At 38.9% G+C, this 21,034-nt stretch overlaps 1 protein-coding gene across 5 annotated transcripts in view; it reads left to right on the top strand.

Moving 5' to 3' along the window:
* Positions 1–21,034, top strand: part of ACSL4 (acyl-CoA synthetase long chain family member 4) — a 94,451-nt gene that overhangs the window by 36,682 nt on the left and 36,735 nt on the right. For all 5 annotated transcript variants that reach the window (XM_058536495.1, XM_058536498.1, XM_058536497.1 and 2 more), the window contains exon 2: positions 2,705–2,757. The gene's annotated coding sequence lies outside the window, so the exon portion shown is untranslated. The remainder of the gene's footprint in view (positions 1–2,704; positions 2,758–21,034) is intronic.

Genomic DNA, 21,034 nt, shown 5'->3' with positions numbered 1-21,034 from the left:
GATTTGCTTCCCATTTATTTACTGGGTAGCCGTTGTTTGCTTTCTTTTTTTGTGATGAAAGAAATGTCCTGTAAGGTTATAGGCACTGAGAAAAATTATGTCTTTCTTTCGTATTAAAGAACCTTTGAGAGTTGCTTCATCTTGCCCAATTGATGGAGGGCTGTGAGGTTCAAATGAGTAGGAGGTTCAAACTGGGGCTCTAATCCAGCTGAGAGAATTCTCTGATGCTTTTGATTATCTTCTGCCTTCTCTTTCTGTAGTACCAAGGACCAAGTGTTAACTAACCTTTGCAAATATTTACTGACGAAATTATTTTCCAAATTAAGCGAACTAGTGGATGGTTTTGTATTCTCTTCTCACCTATAGGTCTTTAAATGATTTTATAGAAGGTTGGTTTTTGTCATTTATCAGTTTATCTGAATTAATCTGTGGGGCAAATATATACATTTGTGTATAGAAATATGAAGTTTTTCTTCCCCAGCATTCTCTTTGTGAGCTCTTTGGACTTTATTTTAATTTGTATATGCAGTTTCCCCCTCTTTGTGTTAATATCAAATGTTAGCCCTCTGGGAGAAAAATAAGAAAATGTTAAATAGCATGCTTTCTGTTTATAAGTCATCGTAACCATTTGTGTTCACACATGTATGATACTGTTGCCAGCGCTCCCTCCCCAAAAGTGGGTTGTGAATATTAACTTGAAGTTGAAAAGTAGTTCTATTAAACAAAAAAAAAGGCATACTCTTGCTCAGTTAGTATAAATCATTCTTTCCTTCGTCAATCTAAAAGTAGCTGTCTGAATTAATACCGGCTAGTTAGTGTGGTGATTAGTTATATGGATGTTTGCTTTACGACTTCCATGGAGGTGTCTAGATTTGAAAATTTGAAGGGTTATTTTCACAATTATATGCAAGTAGTTCTGAGTACTAATGGATGGAAATAAAACCTTACTTTGTCTTCAGAGTCATAACATTACACCCAGGACACCCCAGTGGTGTTGAAATGTAAGTAAACAATATCAAATTACTGAAGGGCCTTATTTTACTTCTCTGAGTATTCAGATGGTAAGTAGTTTTTCCTACATTGTCTAAAATAGGTTAATCCTCAACTGTAGACTGACCCTAAATCTTCATAGCATATATATCTTGAAGAACGTCACACAAGTGATGCGTATATTCATTGAGGGAAGATGAAGCTCTCGCCATGTTTCCGCCTAGACCAGTGCTGTATTTGAATTTGGAAAGAGCCTTGCATTGTTTAAAGGAAATTATTCACTTTTGGTTTTGATGGGAAAGTAGGTGCCTGCAGGCATTTGGGGGTGGGCGTGTCTGGGTAGATTGACTGGCTAGTTTCCTGTGGTCAGACTTTGTCTCTGAACTTGGCTCCTATCCTGACTGTGGGGGAATAAGAGGTAGAAATAAAACCATTAAGAACATGACTCCTGCTTCTTGCCATTTCCTTTTTCTTTTGTTTTTTTTATTGATATATAACTGACATATTACATTGTGTAAGTTGAAGGTGTGTAATTTGTTGATTTGATACATTTATATATTGTAATATGCTTACCACTGTAGCTTTAGCTAACATCTCTGTCACCTCACGTAACTATTGTTTCTTTTTTTGTGGTGAGAACCTTTAAGATGTAGTCTCTTAGCAACTTTGTAGTGTGTAGCACAGTATCGTTGACTGTAATCACTATGCTGTACATTAGGTCTCCAGAGCTTATTCATCTTCTGGTTGCAAGTTTGAACCCTTGAACAACATCTCTCCAATTCCCCCACCCCCCAGCCGCTCATAACCACCACTCTACTCTGTTTCTATGAGTTGGGCCTTTTTAGATTCCACATATAAGTGATATCATACAATATTTGTCTTTCTCTGTATGGCTTATCTCACTTAACATAATGCCCTCAAAGTCCATCCGTGTTGTTGCAAATGGCAGGATTTCCTTCTTTCTAATGGCTGAATAACATTGTATTGTGTATATATATACACCACATCTTCTTTATCCATTCATCTATTGTTGGATACTGAGGTTGTTTCCATATCTTGGCTATTGTGAATAATGCTGCCGTGAGCTGGGACTGCAGATATTTTTTAATATCCTGTTTTCATTTCCTTTGGATATATACCCAGAAGTGGGAATGCTAGATCATATGGTAGTTCTATTTTTAATTTTTTGAGGAACCTCCATACTGTTTTCCATAGTGGTTGCACCAATTTACATTCCCACCAACAGTGCACAAGGGTTCCCTTTCTCTACATCCTCGCTAACATGTTATCTCTTGGTATAGTGATGATAGCCATTCTAACAGGTGTGAGGTGATATCTCATTGTGGTTTTGATTTGCATTTCCCTAATGATTAGTGATGTTGAGCACCTTTTCATGTACCTGTTGGCCATCTGTATGTCTTTTTTGGAAAAATGTCTGTTCACTTCCTCTGCCTATTTTTTTAAGCTTGCCATTTTCCCATAAAGTTTTCATTACTGTTTCTTAGAGTCAGGCCCAGTTACTTTTCTGAGATCTTAATAGTACTACTTCTAGTCATCCACTCATCTGTAGTCATTTCTTGTTATTCCTTTGGTACCTGGCTCGTCATGAGCTAAGGTGCACAGGTAATGTGAAACCGCACTTGAGTTTTTTTTGTTTTTTAAAGGGATTATTTTCTCTTGTCACTGTAGCCATTAACGTTTTCTCTTATTGCAGATTGAAATCACAAAACATATACGTGTTCTTCTTAAGAGAAAAAGAGGAAATCTGTAAGTATTTGTCTTTAAAAAAATCTAAATCTATAACTTTATCAGCTTTTGGAGAAAATTAAGTGACCGTACTAACAGGCATCTTGATTCTCTTTATAGTGGAAAAACTCTGCCAATATTTATGTTTGTGTTAAAAGGGCAATATTTGGAAAAGTAAAATAGGAAAACTTTTTACCCTGTGCAACTTCTAAAATTTAAGCCATCTGTCACTCATTTATAAAAGGAGAAGTGATAATTAAAGTCTAAATAAGGTCTTTTTCTTTGAGTAATACCAAAAAATGGAGTCACAGATTGGAGTTCCATTTCTGACTACTGAGGCTTACGCAGGCTGTTGTGTCTTTGGCAAGGTATTAACTTCCCTTTGCCTCAATTTCCACATCTGTAAAATGGGCTTAATAGTAAGTGTCCAGTGAATGGTTCATTGTTATTGATGAAGTTAAATCTATAGTAGTGTATACTTTCCCCAATAAATTGAAGCTTATTCTAGTTACTGTTTCTCAAGCTGCTTTAAATATATTTCTGATCTTCAAAAATTTAAGTATTAGCACTGTCTTTCACTGAGGCATCTACTATAGACCATAATATAAAATAAAAAATACAGCAGAGCCCCTAAAATTAGAATCATAGTGTTTAAACCTTGGACCTAGTCCAGTGGTTCCAAAACATTCATTTTAGACCAGTGCTGGGCAGTGAAGAGGTTTTACTGGTCCATGGTGAAGTGAGGAAAATAAGGACAACAGGCCATGAGTTTTTTAAAGCTAAACTTTTTCCATTTAGAGGATTGCTTCTTCTTATAAGATACATCCCTCTAATTTTGGGGACTTAAACATGTTCTACATTTTATGAAATTTTTTTTTTTATGTCCATACCTGGCAAAAAATTGGGAGCTATGTTGTTCCCCTTACTATCCTTCTTTCTTTTTAAAACTTTTACTGGTCTGTGATATCTTAAAATCTGAAGCCAACTTTCTCATTTTACAAATGAGGAAACAGATGAGAGATTGTTTAATTTGTTCCAGGTCTTACAGCTCAGCGAGCTGCTGAACCGGCATCAAAACCCTGTATATGATGCTGCCTCTCTCGTATTTCTGGTCTTCTGAGAATTGTTTTCATTATAATTGGTTATGGACTTGAAAGAGAAGATCTAGTAGTTCTTATGTGCTAATAACTATTTTTGAATTCCAAATATCAAAAAATTCAAAAGACTTAATGTTCTTGTATAGCTAAGTACGAAAGTCTACTGATTAGCCTGCATTAGAAAAATCTTAAACGTGGCCAAAGATTTTCATCAGCAGACCAGAATTAGCTGTCTCTGAATTTAGCTACTTAGGCAGCATGCTACCCCATGGTTGACAAAGGAGGTGAGATATCAATAAGGTTAGTGTTTCCTTTGGGAACTAGACTGTGGTGCCATTGTGAGCGCAGTAGTATTCAGGCTTCTCTAGTTAACTTATTTATCCCCAGAGAGGCTGTTTCTCTCTCTCCATCTCTCTCCCCCTCTCACACACAAACAAACCCCTGCACACAGAGATACACATTTATAGCAATTGGCCTATAGCCCATCTAGATGTGTACGAGAAAAAAACAACCAAAGTGAAGAGTAGGAGTTGCCAGAAACATTAGCAGGAACATCTGGCCAATTGTGTTCAGGAGTTTACAGCCACTTTGGAGTGTCTGTGACGCTTGAGACACTCCTCTTCCTGTGGCATAGCTTTGCCTTGGCTTTCCCCAAATATGCTTCAGAACAGAAATACTTCATTTTCTTATCTCTCTTGCCTCACTCACCTTAGGGAAGCACGCATGCATGGACCAGGTAAACAAATGAACATGGGGAGAGAGAACAGAATGGAAAGTAGTCCTCACCGCTAGCATGGAGACATTAACTCTACGAGTATTTTTCCATGGCTGCTTGTATTTGGCTTCACGTGGCTTCCTTCTTTAGTTAAGAATTCTTCTTTCTGAAGTGAGACACACCCATAATGAAATGTTAAGAATAAAAATACATTTAGAATTATCTGCTATCTTTGAATATCTGTTCCTTCTCTTCTTTACTAGAGCTAATATTTGAGAGCTGACTGAATAGCTATAAGATTTCAATCTTCAACAGATTTTGTCAGTCTGAGTACTTTTATTAGTCAAACTTATAAGGTATGTTTAATACTGAAGGGCAGAGTAAGCTTTTTTTAAAAAAAAACAAAAAACACCACGATACAGTTTCACATTAGGATGACCAGGTAGCTGAGTTGTAGTGACTTATTTGGCTATTTCATAAGAAATGGTTTAAAACTACATTACTACATAGTTTTTAACATCATGAAATAAAGAACTAACCGATTAAACTGGCTCCTCCTCTAGCAAATGTGGCACAAAAGGTATAGTTGTAAAATTCTCCTTGTAACACAGAGATATTCCTGTGGGAATTATTACTGCTGGTTACAGATATTTTCTGAACCTGCACTCCTGGCGGCAGCCCACAGTTGTATTACTTTATTATAATAAATAGGTAAGATGACAGGAGATGCATATAGTCTGTATATTCCTCACTTGGACAAAACACATTCATTATAACTGTAAATTACTTTTAAAGTTAGGTTCTGTAACCCAATTATTTTTTATTAATTTATGTTAAAATCATAACCGTGTTCCCATTGAGAAAAATACCCAGTAAGTGAAAGACGTTACAGACAAAATTGAAGTCGACACCATGACGTGATGGGCTGTCAAATTCAGCAAGTTTTTGTCTACAGGGACCTGTAGCAGTTACTCTTGAGTAGCAGCTGTAGAATGTTAATTGTCATTGTGCTGTCTGCTCCCCTTCAACAGCCCTGAACCCTTTCTGTTTCTCTCCAAACACATAACTCCGAGAACTTAGTTTTTTTCCCTTGTTCATGATGTTTAATAAAGCTGGATTGTACATCATGCTTTGTCAGTAGGTGCCACTTCTAGCATGATTCATCCTCAAAATTCCTTAAATATAAGCTCTAGATTAAATTATATACAACCAACTCCCAACTTTAGAAAGCTACATATTTAAAAATCAAGTGTGTTGCGATCACTTAAAATAAGGAATGGATATATAAATAGTGTATGCGAAGTGTGTAGGCAGCAACGTTGGCTCCTAGATCTCTTCATTTCGACACATATGGATAGGATCCCAATTATAACATCCTATGACCTAGAAAAAACATCTGATGCATGCTGGGGATGTTCTTAAGGTATTATGGGAGGGAACTTGTGCTAGAGCATGAAAGAGCATCTTCAACATGGCAGCTGAGGTGCTTTCTTTGCTGGGAAAAGCTGGGAAGAGGCTGGCAGGATGGCGACTTCAGGAGTTAATGTCTCTCCAGGTGATGAAGTAAACAGGTTCAGTTAATCTTTTTAGAGACACACCCAAAGATCAGTAATAGTTGCGAGACACTTCTAGTCAAACTAGCTGAGCACAGGTGCAGTGTGTTAATGTGTTGATATAGGACATCTATATATTCTATATCTATCTATCTATCTATCTATCTATCTATCTATCTATCTATCTATCTATTTGGTTTTTGTTTTGCTTTTTCTCAGTTTTTAATGTATTTATTGTAATTACTGTATACTGGGTTTAAAGTTTGATTCTACAAGCTATTTCGTATTGATTAGATTGGTCTACCAATTTGAGTCAGATGAGACTTACAAGGGGCAGAGGGATATATATTTCACATGATTTTCAATCTTGCAGACTGATAGCAAAGATCCTGCTAGCTGCTTTTAATGCCTTTTATTTTCTTAAAATATTAACATTTTAAAAAGTTTTAACATTAAAATACAAAGTTAATTATAATATAGCTCCTATAAAGTTTGATTTTATTAACCAAATGCAACCATTCTTTAACATAGTATTTGAGCTTTCTCATGTATGTGTTAAAATTATTTGGAACTTTTTAATAGTGTGTGAAAGAGGATAAGATTTTTATAAAAGCACTCCACCCCTTTACAAAAGTAGCTTGGTGATGCAACATCTATGTAGAAATATGATCTTTTAAGGTGCAACAGGTTATGCTTATCTGTTTAATCTCTTGGAACTTTTATAATTGTTTTCTGATTTAATATTTAGTGGATACAGCTAATCCTATTCAGAGGGCAAATTATCACTTTATTTGGTATTTAAATTACCCTTAAATAATGTGTGACTTGAAAATGTGATTTCTTAAAGTAGCACTTACATAGTTAATTATTGATTTTCAAATTGATATTTTTTACATTTTCATAAGGTTTTATGCCAAGGATAGGTGAAGTTCATTCGTCCTTACTGCTTATGTGAACTTGGCAGATGCATGGATCCTTGCTTGCTTTAGTCCATTTTCTAAAACTTTTGGAAAAAAACTGTCTTGGCATTAATCAACTTCAGTCTATTAGTTTTTCTCTTTCATCCTTAAATTGATGTTGTGTCACATGCTTCTGGGGGAGATGGATTTCTTCTTTTCAATTCAGACTTTAATTACTACGTAGTCTTTGTTTACTTTGTGTACTAGAGCTTAAAATATCACTAATGCTTTTTGTGTTTAACCTAACTATCAGAGTGTTTGAAGTAACTGGAATGAAATACTTAACATTAAACTTGACCTTAAAACAAAAAATAAAATAAAATTGCATCTGATTTTTCACTAAAACTTCTAGGACTTACTAAACACCTGAGGGGCTTTTTTTTTCCCCTATAAAATTGCCTTAAAATGTAAGACAGATCAGTGCTCAAAATTGTTGCCAGGATTTCTTCATACACAAAGTTTGTCACTCTTACCCATTTAGATTATATCAAGATGACTAAGGTCACAGACAATATAGCTAAAAGCATGGGCTTTAAAATGAGATAGACCTGGGTCAGAATTGCTACTTAGCTGTGTTACCTTGGGCGAATTACTTATCTCTCTGAGACCGTTACATCATCAGTAAAATGAGGGTACTACCTCAAAGGAGTTTTCTGGAGGATGAAGTGAGATAATGTATCTAAAGGATTGAGCACGGTGCCAAGCCCATGGTAAATGCTCAATAAGTGGTTATTAATCTGATTCCCATTTGGAATGGTAAACATCAACAGGGACGATAACTATCCCATAACTGAAGATGATTCCGTGCCCTTTTCTGGACATACAAATTGCATTACTTGATTTCAAGGAAGCACAACTCAGAGTTCATGTCCTGCTAACAGTGAGACAGCAGTGTCGCTCTTCATACATAGAAGGACAACACACTTTTGTGAAAGGCATCTGTGAAAAAGCACATAGTACAAATTAGGTAACCCTTATGCTTTTATAACACCAATCTTTTCCTTCTGTGCAATAGGCAATTTTTCCAGTTTTCATATTTTCTATTAAGCAACTAAAAACATGTTTGAACTTATTTTAATTACCAGGGATTTTAAGAGTCTACCATTTCTTAGAATGTTGGCATGGACAAGTGATTTTTTTTTTTTGTGAGGAAGATTAGCCCTGAGCTAACATCTGTTGCCAATCCTCTTTTTGCTGAGGAAGATTGGCCCTGGGCTAACATCCGTGCCCATCTTCCTCTGCTTTACATGGGACGCCTCCCATAGCGTGGCTTGATAAGCCATGTGTAGGTCCGTGCCCGGGATCCGAACCTGCGAACCCCAGGCCTCCAGAAGCAGAGTGCATAAACTTAACCGCTATGCCACCGGGCCGGCCCAGAGTGATTTTTTTTTTATGACTAAGATTGGTTGTCTTCAGGCTATTGCGCTTGCATACATTTTTACTTGATAGTTTCAGAGCAATTCCATATGTGTTCTTATTTTAGTTGACAAATTTATTGAGCAGCTAACACATGGTGGTACTGTTGTAGTTGCTGAGGATTCTGCAGCACACAATAAACTCTCTGCCTCATGGAGCTTATGTTCTAGTGTGGACATTGATAATAGACATGAAAAGTCAGGCATATGATGTATTAGTGGTAAGTGCTAAGGAGAAAAATAAACTGAGAGAGCGATTGGAAGTGTTGGGGTCCAATTTTAGAGTGGCTGGAGAAGGCCTCACTGGGAAGGTGATATTTGAGTAAAGACAAAAAGAAGGTAAGAGAATAAGGTAGGCAGGTATCTTGGAAGAACATTCCAGGCAGAGAGAATAGGATGTACAAAGACCCTGAGGCAGGATCATGCTTGGTGTATTCTAGAAACAGCAAGGAGCAGGTGGGAGTTTAGCAGAATAAGCCAGGGAAAAGCATAGGAGAGGGAGTCAGAAAATTGAGAGGGGAAAGATCCTGTAGTCTCATAGGTCAGAGTGAGGACTAACTTTTCTTTTGAGTGAGTCATATGGGGATTCTTTGAAAGGTTTTGAGGCAGAGGAATGACATGATCTAACTTACATCTGGCTGCTGAATTTATTATAAAGGTGGGATTTATTATAAAGGTGGAATCAGGAATATCAGATGGGCTATTGCATTTATCCAGGTGAGAGATGATAGTGGCTTGAATCAGGATAGTGGTAGAGGAGGTCGCGAGAAGTACTTGAATTTTATATCCGTTTTGTAAGTAGAGGCGGTAGGATTTGCTGATGAATTGGGTGTGGAATGTGTGAGAAAGAGAGAGGAGTGAAAGAGTGATTCTAGATTTTTTGGTCAAAGCAACTGGAATTACAGAGGCAGGCAAGACTGGTTGGAATAGGTTTGTAGAAGGACAATCAGTGGCTCAGTTTTGAACATACTAAGTTTGAGGTACTTAACTGATATCTCAATGGGTCTGTTGAGGAAACAGTTAGATATACAAATCTGGTGTTTAAGGGAGACCTCCGGCCAGGGGGAGGAATTTGGGAGTCAACACCATCTGTATGTTACTGAAAGGTGGGAGACTGAATGTGATCACATGGGAATGAGTGTAGATAAAGAAGAGAAGACGTTCAAGGACTGAGCACTATAGCATTTAGAGGTCAGGGAGATGAGGAAGAAGCAGCAAAGGAAACTGAGCAGGAATGGCCAGGGAAGTCGGAAGAAAACCTGAAGAATGTGGTCTCCTGGAAGCTAAGCAAAGAAGTTTCAAGCAGAAAAGAGGGGTCGACTCTGTTAAAGGCTGCTGGTGGGTCAAGAGAGATGAAGACTGAGCTTTAATTGACTTTGGGATCTGACAACATTGAAGTCATCAGTGACCTTGATCAGAGCAATTCTGTGGAGTGATAGGGGATAAAAGCCTGAGTGTGGTGAATTCAAGAGAAAATAGGAGGAGAGAACTGAGAGATGGAGAGCATAGACAACTCTTTTAAGGAGTCCTAAAGAGAAGGGGAAGAAATGGGACTGTAGCTAGAGAAGAAGGTACAAGTGAGGGAATGGTTTTTAGGATGAAATAATAGCCTGTTATGATGCTGATGGGAACGATTCAGTAGAACAGGAAAAATTAATGAGACAGGAGAGAGAAAAGCAGCACTGCTAGGTCCTTCTTGTATAGACAAGGGTGTCATGCAAGAGTGAAGGCGTTAGCCTTATCTGGGAGCATCGCTAGTCCATCTGTACTCACAGGAGAGAAAAAAGCATGTGGCCACAGATGTGAGTAGGTGGGTAGATCCAGTGCTGGGAGTCTGTGGAAGTTCTCTTCAGACTGTTTTAGTTTTCTCAGCAAAATGGTAAGCCAGGTCAGCAGCTGAGAATGAGGACGGAGGAGGAGCATTGGTGGTCTGACGAGAGAGAACAACGAATGAAACCCAGGAGTGGAAGCCAGTGAATGGACTAGTTCAGTGCACTGTGGTTTCTGCACAGCGTTGAGGCCCCACTTGAGGGAGGGATCATGGATTTCAAGGGGGCCATTCAGCACGGTCAGGTTTTTCTCCAGCCAAATTCAGCTGCGTGGGTACAGGTGTAGTTTAGGTGGAGAATTGGATTTAACCAGGTTGTGGTTTAGCGAGGTACAACAAAGTGAGAGAGAGAGAGAGAGAGAGGCCAGCGAGTTGAGAGTGTATTCCAGGGACTGATTATTATTGTCCATGAAATTTAAGCTGGATAAGATGAAGGATTCTCCCAACAAGTAGATAACACAAGCAATACTGCTGTTTTACACATGATGCCACTGATAACAGAACTTTAAAGTGAGAGGTCAGAGTCAAGATGGCGGCGTAGGCAGACTCTGAACTCACCTCCTTCCGTGGACACAGCCAATTTACAACTACTCGTGGAAAAACTACCCCTGAGACAGAACTGAAAACTGCATAAGAGGAACTCCTGCAACAACGGACAATCCTAACTGAGGTGGAAGAGGCAGAGACTCCCTTCTGGAGAGGAAAAACGCCGCCTTCACAAGCCGCCAGCTTCACGACCGCAGGGAGCAGCTCACAGGTACGCAGCCTCCCTGGAGGCGCGGGGTCCTGAGCCGGGGAGCGCCCCCACTGTGGGCATTTTGTGGACCCAGCACAATCGACACCAGCGGCATAATATCTGACTTTGCCTGCTACTAAAGCATTGGGGAGCACCCCCAGAAAACCCGGTTCACAAAGAAACTAAAACTGGCTCTTAAAGGGCCCGCACACAAACTCACAAGTTCCAGAAAGCATCCTAAAATCACCAGAAAGAAAGGTGCACAGTGCTTTGGTGACAAGAGACTCACCTAATAGGCCCTGAGTGCATCTCGGTGAGGGATGAGACCTCTCCAGAGACTGGGACATTGGCGGCGGCCATTGTTGTGGCCTGGTGTGAGCATGCTGAACAGACGCCATCGGAGTTCTCCCTGAGGCCTGCTAGCTCAGGGTCTGCTCCACCCGCTAGAGCACCGATTTAATCCAGCTCAGCCAGGGCAGGCAGCCCACCCTAGAGACTGGCCCCACCCAACAACAAGCCCTCAGGCAACGTGTGGGCCTGCATAGATTGGTGACTGGATTCTCTGCAGCCTGGCAACTGAGCCGACTTGAGCAGGTAGGGTGTGCACAAGGAGCGGGTGGAGAGTGTGGGGCGGTGGCGGAGTGTGTGGGGCTCCCGCTGTGGAGAGACTGGGTCTGCTTGGGGAGGTCGGGGCGCTCACACGGGGCAGGACTGTGTTGACTGTGTGTGTGGACCTGTGGGCAACAGGGCTTGTCAGCTGCAGAAGATTTGTGCTTCTCAAAGACCCACATAGGAGGTTTGCCCCACCTTCCAAAGCCTGAAACAATTGGGTGCTCCTGTGCCTGAGGCCAGCCCCACCCAGCTGCAATCCTCAGAGAGCTGACAAGAGACCTAATAGGCTAGAGGCTTACAGCAATTGTAAGGCCCTGAGCCTAACAACCTGCCACGCTGGGGGCCTACTCACTTAAAAGAAATACTGCAACACAAATGTGGTATTAGAACTTACAGCCAACTGTGCTGGGGCTCCCCACACCTGATAAAGAGACTGAAGGGCCCACAACAACTACAAGCAGCTGAGCATTACAACAGCTGGCCAGGAGCATAACTCAGCCTCCCTGGGCACCTATAGGGAGAGCTAACAGGCCACAATAGAGGGACACACGTAGCCCACATAGGGGCCACCCTTGGAACATTGAGAACTGAGGGAAGCACACTGGAAGCCTCCTAAGGCATCACTTACATAAGGTCACCTATCCAAGAGCAGGAGACGTAGCTGACCTACCTAATACATAGACACAAGCACAGGGAAAGAGGCAAAATGAGGAAGCAAAAGAATACATTCCAAGTAAGGGAACAGGACAAAACCCCAGAAAAGGAACTAAGTGAAACAGAAATGAGCAACCTACCCGACAGAGAGTTCAAACTAAGAGTGTTAAAGATGCTCACTGATCTGGGGAGAAGAATAGATGAACTCAGTGAGAATGTCAACAAAGAAATGGAAGATATAAAAAAGAACCAATCAGAAATGACGAATACAATACTGGAAATGAAAAATTCATTAGAGGGACTCAAAAGCAGAGTAGAGGATACAGAAGAACGGATCTGTGAGCTGGAAGAAAGACTAGAAGAAATTACCCAAGGTGAACAGGTAAAAGAGAAAAGAATTAAAAAGAGGACAGTCTAAGGGACCTCTGGGACAACATCAAGCGCACTAACATCCGTGTTATAGGTGTCCCGGAAGGAGAAGAGCGAGACAAGGGGTCAGAGAATCTGTTTCAAGAAATAATAGATGAAAACTTCCCTAACCTAAGGAAGGAAACAGACATCCAGGTACAGGAAGCACAGAGAGCCCCAAACAAGATAAACCCAAAGATGCCCTCACCAAGACACATCATAATCAAAATGTCCAGAATTAAAGATAAAGAGAGAATCCTAAAAGCCGCAAGAGAATGTCAAGTTACATACAAAGGAAACCCCATAAGGCTATCAGCTGACTTCTCAGCAGAAACCTTACAGGCTAGAAGAGAATGGCATGATATATTTAAAGTGCTAAAAGGAAAAAACTTACAGCCAAGAATACTCTACCCAGCAAGGTTATCATTCAAAATGGAAGGAGAGATCAAAATTTTCCCAGATAAGCAAAACTTAAAGGAGTTTGTCACCAAGAAACCAGTGCTACAAGAAATGTTAAAGGGACTGATTTAAGGGGAAAGGAGAAGACCACAAATAGGAAAAATTATCTATTTCCATGATTAGAACGTAATGGATACAAATGCACAAAAAAGAGGTTAGATATGATATCAAAAACATAAAAGGAGGGAGGAGGGGAGTTAAAGATTACAGCTTTCAGACAGAGGTCAAACTAAAGTGACCATCAATTCTGTATAGAAGAAGTAAGGAACAGAGAAGGACTACTAAAACACTGAGGGAAAAAAAAAAAGTTAAAAAATGGCAGTAAGTACATACTTATCAATAGCTAGTTTAAACGTCAATGGACTAAATGCTCCAATTAAAAGGCATAGGGTGGCTGACTGGATTAAAAAACAAGACCCATATATATGCTGCATACAAGAGACACACTTCAGACCTAAAGACATTCACAAACTGAAAGTGAAGGGATGGAAAAAGATACTCCACGCAAATGGCAATGAAAAGAAAGCTGGGGTAGCAGTACTCATATCAGACAAAATAGACTTTAAAACAAAAACTGTAAAAAGAGACAAGGGCATTACATAATGATCAAGGGAACAATCCAACAAGAGGATATAACACTTGTAAATGTCTACGCACCCAATGTAGGTGCACCTAAATATATAAAGCAATTATTAACAGACATAAAAACAGAAATAGACAGTAACACAATAATAGTAGGGGACTTTAACACTCCACTTACACCAACAGATAGATCATCCAAACAGAAGATCAATAAGGAAACATTGACCTTAAACGACACACTAGAACTGATGGACCTAGTAGATATATACAGAGCATTCCATCCAAAAACCGAAGAATACACGTTCTTTTCAAATGCACATGGAACATTCTCCAGGATTGATCACATATTAGGCCACAAAACAAGTCTCCATAAATTTAAGAAGATTGAAATAATACCAAGCATCTTTTCTGACCACAACGGTATGAAACTAGAAATCAACTATAGGAAGAAAATCAGAAAAGCCACAAATACATGGAGATTAAACAAAATGCTACTGAACAACGACTTGGTTAATGAAGAAATCAAAGAAGAAATCAAAAAATACCTGGAGACAAATGAAAATGAAAATACGACATGCCAGAATTTATGGGATACAGCAAAAGCAGTTCTAAGAGGGAAGTTTATAGCGATACAGGCCTATATCAACAAACAAGAAAAATCTCAAATAAACAATCTAACAATGCACCTAAAGGAACTGGAAAAAGAAGAACAAACAAAGCCCCAAATCAGTAGAAGAAGGGAAATAATAAAAATCAGAGCAGAAATAAATGAAATAGAGACCAAAAAAACAATAGAAAAAATTAATAAAACCAAGAACTGGTTCTTTGAAAAGATCAACAAAATAGACAAACCTTTAGCTAGACTCACCAAGAAAAAAAGAGAGAAGGCACAAATAAGTAAAATCAGAAATAAAAGAGGAGAGGTTACAACAGACATCTCAGAAATACAAAAGATTATAAGAGAATACTATGAAAAGCTATATGCCAACCAATTCGACAATCTGGAAGAAATGGATAAATTCTTAGAATCATACAACCTTCCAAAACTGGATCAAGAAGAAGCAGAGAATTTGAATAGACCAATCACCAGTAAGGAGATCGAAACAGTAATCAAAAACCTCCCCAAAAATGAAAGTCCAGGACCAGACGGCTTCCCTGGTGAATTGTACCAAACATTCAAAGAAGACTTAATACCTATCCTTCTCAAACTCTTCCAAAAAATTGAGGAGGGGGGGAAGCTCCCTAACTCATTCTACGAAGCTGACATTACCCTGATACCAAAACCAGACAAGGACAACACAAAAAAAAGAAAATTACAGGCCACTATCACTGATGAACATCGATGCAAAAATCCTCGACAAAATACTAGCAAATCGCATACAACAATACGTTAAAAAGATTATACACCATGATCAAGTGGGATTTATTCCAGGTATGCAGGGATGGTTTAACATTCGCAAATCAATCAACGCAATACACCACATTAATAAAATGAAGAACAAAAATGACATGATCATCTCAATAGATGCAGAGAAAGCATTTGACAAGATACAGCATCCATTTATGATAAAAACTCTGAATAAAATGGGTATAGAAGGAAAGTACCTCAACATAATAAAGACCATATATGAGAAACCCACAGCTAATATCATCCTCAATGGTGAAAAACTGAAAGCTATCCCTCTAAGAACAGGAACCAGACAAGGATGCCCACTGTCACCACTCCTATTTAACATAGTACTGGAAGTCCTAGCCAGAGCAATCAGGCAAGAGAAAGAAATAAAAGGGATCCAAATTGGAAATGAAGAAGTGAAACTGTCACTATTTGCAGATGACATGATTTTATATATAGAAAACCCTAAAGAATCCACCAGAAAACTTTTAGAAGTAATAAACGAATATGGTAAAGTTGCAGGATACAAAATCAACATACAAAAATCAGTTGCATTTCTGTACACTAACAACGAAGTAGCAGAAAGAGAAATTAAGAATACCATCCCATTTACAATTGCAACAAAAAGAATAAAATACCTAGGGATAAACTTAACCAAAGAGGTGAAAGATCTGTACACCGAAAACTAGAAAACATTTCTGAAAGAAATTGAAGAAGACACAAAGAAATGGAAAGATATTCCGTGCTCTTGGATTGGAAGAATTAACATAGTTCAGATGTCCATACTTCCTAAAGCCATCTATAGATTCAGTGCAATCCCTGTCAAAGTTCCAATGACATTTTTCACAGAAATAGAACAAAGAATCCTAAAATTTATATGGAACAACAAAAGACCCCGAATAGCTAAAGGAATCCTGAGAAAAAAGAACAAAGCTGGAGGTATCACACTCCCTGATTTCAAAATATACTACAAAGCTATAGTAACCAAAACAGCATGGTACTGGCACAAAAACAGACACACAGATCAATGGAATAGAATCGAAAGCCCAGAAATAAACCCACACATCTATGGACAGCTAATCTTTGACAAAGGAGCCAAGAACATACAATGAGGAAAAGAAAGTCTCTTCAACAAATGGTGTTGGGAAAACTGGATAGCCACATGCAAAAAAATGAAAGTAGACCCTTACCTTACACCATGCATAAAAATTAACTCCAAATGGATTAAAGACTTGAATGTAAGACCTGAAACTATGAAACTTCTAGAAGAAAACATAGGCAGTACGCTCTTCGACATCAGTCTTAGCAACATCTTTTCAAACACCACATCTGACCGGGCAAGAGAAACAATAGAAAAAATAAACAAATGGGACTACATCAAACTAAAAAGCTTCTGCACAGCAAAGGAAACCATCAACAAAACGAAAAGACAACCTAACAATTGGGAGAAGATATTTGCAAACCATACATCTGATAAGGGCTTAATCTCCAAAATATATAAAGAACTCATGCATCTCAACAACAAAAAAACTACCAACCCAATTAAAAAATGGGCAAAAGACCTGAACAGACATTTCTCCAAAGAAGATATACTGATGGCCAACAGACACATGAAAAGATGTTCAAAATCACTAACTATCAGGGAAATGCAAATCAAAACTACAATGAGATATCACCTCACGCCCGTCAGAATGGCTATAATTAACAAGACAGGAAACAACATGTGTTGGAGAGGATGTGGAGAGAAGGGAACTCTCATACACTGCTGGTGGGAGTGCAAACTTCTGCAGCCACCATGGAAAACAGTATGGAGTTTCCTCAAAAAATCAAGGATAGAACTGCCATATGATCCAGCTATTCCACTGTTGGGTATTTGTCCAAAGAACTTGAAAACACCAATTTGCAAAGGTACATGCACCCCTGTGTTCATTGCAGCGTTATTCACAATAGCCAAGACTTGGAAGCAACCTAAGTGCCCATCAAGGGACGAATGGATAAAGAAGCTGTGGTATATATACACAATGGAATACTACTCAGCCATAAGAAACGATGAAATCCAGCCATTTGTGACAACATGGATGGACATTGAGGGTATAATGCAAAGTGAAATAAGTCAGAGGGAGAAGGTCAAATACCGTATGATTTCCTTCATTAAGTAGTAGATAATAACAACAATAAACAAACACATAGGGACAAAGGTTGGATTGGTGGTTACCAGAGGGGAATGGGAGAGGGAGGAGGGTGAAAGGGATAATTTGGTACATGTGTGTGGTGATGGGTTGTAATTAGTATTTTGGTGGTGAACATGATGTAGTCCATGCATTAATAGAAGTACAATGATGTACACCTGACATTTTTACAATGTTATAAACCAATGTTACTGCAATAAACAAAAAATTAAAAAAAAAAATAAAGTGAGAGGTCATATAACTTGTTCAAAGTCACACTTAACAGTAGACACTGAGGTTAGAACCCAGATCTCCTAATTTAGTTTAGCCCACTTACCGCCCAGGGTATCAGACTTTCTCTTCTTTAGAGAACACTTCATTTTCCCTTAATACAATAGCAGGGTGTTTAATCTTGAGTTGCCAAGTCTTCATATGCATGTATCTGTTATAGTATAGCTGCATTCTGGTAAAGTTGACTCTGAAATAATTCAATTTTCCCATTGACTTAGCTCATAAAAGTAGAGCAACATTTTACACAGAAAGCCTTAAAGCATCTGCTACACTACTTGCTGTTTTTCAGATACATCCTGCTCTCTTCTGCCCCCATTCATTCGCTCATCTGTTTGTTCTGTCTGATAGGACTGTCCTCATTTCCCAATCTTTGTCCCCTCTCTTTGAAAACATACTCATCTTTTCATGCCTACCCCAAATACTATGTTTTTTTGTGAAACCTTTCTTGATGGTTCTACTTCCTCCCTCATCTCTTTTCTCCCCCCAAACTGGATATAATTTCCCCCCTATTTTGAATACCCTTAGCATTTTATTCTTGCTTCTATTATGGGGTTTATCATATTCTACCTTATGTATTTTTGAACTGATCTCCCTGCCCAGTACCATGCATATGAACACATATGCACATGCATACATGCATATAAAGGTTTGAGGGCATGTTATACTCATCTTTGTATTAAGTACTCAAAACCTACACATAGTAGGTGTTCACATCTCTTTTTTTTGAAATGACTTTATCAATAGACGTGAGTGTAACCCTGGAAAACTTTTGACAAGTGAGGATTTTAAGATGATAGGCAAAACTGGGTAGAGGCTGGTTGGGGTGCTTGAAGGAGCGCCGGATTTGGAACTGGGCCTCGGTTACAATTTGCACTGTCCCTCACTCGCTTCTCTTTGAGAGGAGGGATCAGATATATAAGTGGTTCAAATATTTAGCTGAAATGGAGGTTCCTGGGAGTCCCTTCAGGGGCTATCACAGCCTCCCTCACCAAAGCAGCTCTGCTTTTTGTTTTTGGCTTTTATCTATACTTGTGATTTCATGTCCATAGAAGATTTTATTCAAATGGATGACCCATGCCTTCCTCACCACCACCAAAAAGAACTTGAAAACCCCTAGACTAAATGATCTCTCTGATCTCTCCTCCCCTGAATGTTCGTTGAGCCTTGTCTACTGTGTGTGCTATGTGTGTGTTTACATGTATGTGTCTTTATATTATGAGAATTAAGTAGAAGACATTTTCCTCCCTCCAAGGCTTCAGGCAAACATGTGTAAAAGATTAAGTGTATATAACAACATGAATGACTAAAACACATGCAGTGCAGTTACTCAAACTAGATTATAAGCCCTTCAAAAGCTGTCTTCTACTTCTTTATATATCTTCAGCCCCAAGTCTGACAATTTTTCAATTGATGGTGAGGTGGTACTCACTCCTTAGGGGCATTTTATCAATTTGAAGACATGTTTTTGTCTTTTAGTATTGTCTCTGAGAATCTATATATTGAAATAATTATTATTTTATTTTGAATTAATTTCCTTTTGGTACTCCTTTATATTACCAGTAAGGAATTATTTTTTAAAATTATGTATGTAGGTAGGTCATCTTCTGTGACTATCTAAAGTTTATAAAGGAGTGTTACAAAATATTTATTATAAGAAAGAGGTATTGGGTTTGATAGGGTTGAGAACTACTGGTTTCTGCTCTATTCTTAGGTGATTAGATATTCGGAAATGATGGTAATATAATGAAGAATCAGAATGAGTAGTAGACATTTCAAGTGATATAGGAAATTAGAAAAAGGAAAGATTATTGTGAATTTTGATAGTCATGAAATGTCTGATTGAGGAGAGGATTGTTAGAGGGGATCTTGCATATTGAGGACCAGGCACTATGATAAACACTTGACATACCTTATCTTGAAGAAGAGAGACTGAGAAAGCAATTTCTAGGTAGGGTAGGTCATAGAATTTAAAGTTGGAAGGGCCCCCGGAAATTGTCTAGGCCAGAAATTCTTAATTCAGGGTTGGTGTCACTTTTTGAGGTTCATGGATGGATTTCAGGGAACTCATGAATCCCCTGAAATTGTGTATACCATTTTACATATCTTCCTGAGGGGAACTGGCTTTATAGTTCATTGGATTCTCAATGGGGTCCATCACCTCTAAGAAGTTAAGGGCTGAGCTAATCCAATCTGAAGCTCAGACAGATGGTTTTACTCAAGTTTACCTAGCCAGTTAGTGACAGAAATGGAGACTGAAACCCAGGTCATTTCAGTTGTAGTTTCTTGCTCAATTCACCACACTCAATTGAGGATATGAACAAAAGCAGAGGCAGGGTTAAGCTACCATTTTATAGCAATTGATGTAAAAACAAGCAGCTATCCTGAGATCAATAGTCTATTTCCACAAGAGTTGCGGAAGGATGGGCTTCAATTTATCTCCTCAACGTGAATTATTATTTTAATTTTTATACTTGAAATATGCTACTACTCCCCAAAATAGCTTTCTCAGCTGAAGGCAAACTCCCTGAGAGAGATTATTATCCTTGAGGCTATTTCTGCAGGTCTTTTGCAGTCGGCACTGTTTTTCTGACCTGCAGTGACCCGCAGTTTTCTGCCTAATCAAATCAAAACTACTTTGCTGGATTTGTCAGATCCTGTACTACTGTAGCCTATTTAGCTATCGTGTACTCTATACGCCAGTCAGGCTAGTCTCCTTATTATTGGTCCTCCCTAGTCTCCCAAAGTCCTTTCATTCCTACTTCTGTATCTTTCTTCATGTGGTTCCCTGCCTGGAATGCCCTCCATTCTTTCTTCTTCATTTCCAGGTGCCCAGCGTAAGGTCCAGCTTAAGTCTTATCTCCACAAAGCCTCCCCTAATTACTGTTGGCCATTTTGCACTGCCTCTCAACTCCTATTGCATTTATTGCTTGTACTGCACACCATAGCACTCATGTGCTTCTGCATGGCTTTTCATTAGAAATACTCCAGTGGTCACCTTGGGAGTGGGATTCCAGGAAGTCCAGGGTGGGACTCTGGACACCCCCAGTCCCTGCTTCAGCCAGAGCAGTTCCACTTTAGTTTTATATATGGGCAATCTGCATGAGTTTTTATTTGAAGAAATGGCTTAGCTGCACCCCTCCCAACAAAGTTTGATACACACTGGATCTATCTTGTGTGCTGATTGCCTCATAAATGTTAACTCGTAACGGGCAAGGGCCAGGACTTATGCTACTTTGGACTTCATACTACAACTCCCAGGCAACTGGTGCAATTTTGAGTACCAAGTGAACACTTAGGGAATGATTTTATGATTGTATCGCTCCAGTTTGGGGGCTAGCAGATAGTGAATAGCATTACCTCAGAAATTTACCTTAATGAAGAACTCAGAATAATATTTCTGGGTTGATCTTTGAGAAATAAACCTAAAT

The sequence above is a fragment of the Diceros bicornis genome, chromosome X (genome assembly GCF_020826845.1).
Source record: "Diceros bicornis minor isolate mBicDic1 chromosome X, mDicBic1.mat.cur, whole genome shotgun sequence".
Taxonomy (NCBI): Eukaryota; Metazoa; Chordata; class Mammalia; order Perissodactyla; family Rhinocerotidae; genus Diceros; species Diceros bicornis.
Note: the sequence above shows the minus strand (reverse complement) of the source record. Positions and strands in the feature narration are given on the sequence as shown.